Raw genomic sequence first — 1,689 nt, 5'->3', positions numbered from 1 at the left:
CTGCTAAAAAAGATGCAACCTTGTGATTTGAACCCAGAAACTCTGAGATTGAATCTGTTATTTCTGCATATTGAACAACATCCTAGCACAGCACACTCTATATGTTCATGTCTGGTAAATATTTGTCAATGAGATTTATTCTGAAAACAGCTCCCCTATTTCTTATATGTACTTACAGTATTATATAGTGACCACTTTCAAATATAAATGGGTTATAAATATTCTGTTCAGTAAGTAAACTTAACACAAATACACAAACCCTTTTTCCCAGTCAAGTTATGACACAAAATAAATGCAAATTAAATGCAAACAGCATTAAGTAAATGCTATAAAATAGAGGCATTTCATCTTGAGATAGTTTTTTATGCTTGCAGGTCTACTTTGTTGGGACAAGAAAGAAGCAGATATTCTTTAAATGAGTTACAGATGTAGTGGTAATAGTGATTCACTGCTGCCTATATCTGTTGATTCCTGGACTAAGCACTCGGGCTTAGATATTACTGTATATTGACTGCTGATTGAAGGCCTGTATCCCATCCTGTGGGATAGCACATCAACCTCACATAGCGTTGCCTCCAAAATGGCACCCCAATTGATCTTTTGACAGATAATCTACTATTTTATCAAGCTAGTATTTTCTTGATAATGAGGTACATGGGAAGACCCATTATTTCTATGAGCATGAATCTTTTGCTCCACTTCCATTGCCATTAAATGAGTGGTCAGCGGAACCGTAGTCAATGAATAATGCCTCTGCGATCCACAAATTTTAGTTGTATGCTGTAAGCAAAGAAGACAAGTCTGTACCTGATGGTTAAGTGTCTATTCCTGTGATGACAAATCACTCTCTGACCCATGATAAAAAGGAATAGTACCAATCTAGTGCTTAACAGTGGCTTTCACTTTTCTTGTTTTTTAATAATGACCTTATATAATCAGTCACTGAGTCCAATAATGTCCATAATATTTTCTCCAAAACATATTTTCTTTCTTTCTTTCTTTCTTTCTCTTTCTTTCTTTCTTTCTTTCTTTCTTTCTTTCTTTCTTTCTTCTTTTCTTTTTTTTTCTTTCTTTTTTTCTCTCACTTCTGTATTGCTGGAATTTATTTTAAATCAGGCATATATAATTTTTTTCTTTAAAAAGTCACAACAATTATCTGTCTTTTAAAATGTACTTTTAAAATAACCACAACAACAAATTAATGTACAAGTAATGCCTTAGCTAACTCAGTAGAAGAAGGCAAAAAGTAAGACATAGTAAGACATTATAGTGGCCTACATTATACCTTTTTTCTTTTATTTCCAGAAAAGTCCATGTTTTCATGAGTTTTATGCTAGCACAGTCAAACAGATCATAGACTTTTTAAAATTTATGTTCAAAATTTTCCTCACAGGCAGTTGAATTATTTGGAGTTTACAAAAAGGATACCCCTAACATCTTAGGGATATATCAGACACTCTTTCCAACCAGAAGGGTGCTGTTTAGTATGCTAAATTATTAAGTTATTTCTAATAAGAGTTATTGGATCTTCCCATAATATCTAACTCAGTCTGCAATGGAAATTTAAAATAGAATAAATTGACTCACCATGTACACAAATGATGTGTTTGATATAGCTAATTTCTCCTTGAGGCAACTTGAAGGCATCTCTTATCTATTTTAAGCTAGGCAAACTTTTATCGAAATCTG

This window comes from Hylobates moloch, unplaced genomic scaffold (assembly GCF_009828535.3).
Source record: "Hylobates moloch isolate HMO894 unplaced genomic scaffold, HMol_V3 SCAFFOLD_48, whole genome shotgun sequence".
NCBI lineage: Eukaryota > Metazoa > Chordata > Mammalia > Primates > Hylobatidae > Hylobates > Hylobates moloch.
The sequence above is the reverse complement of the archived record's forward strand: the minus strand, read 5'-3'. Positions refer to the sequence as shown.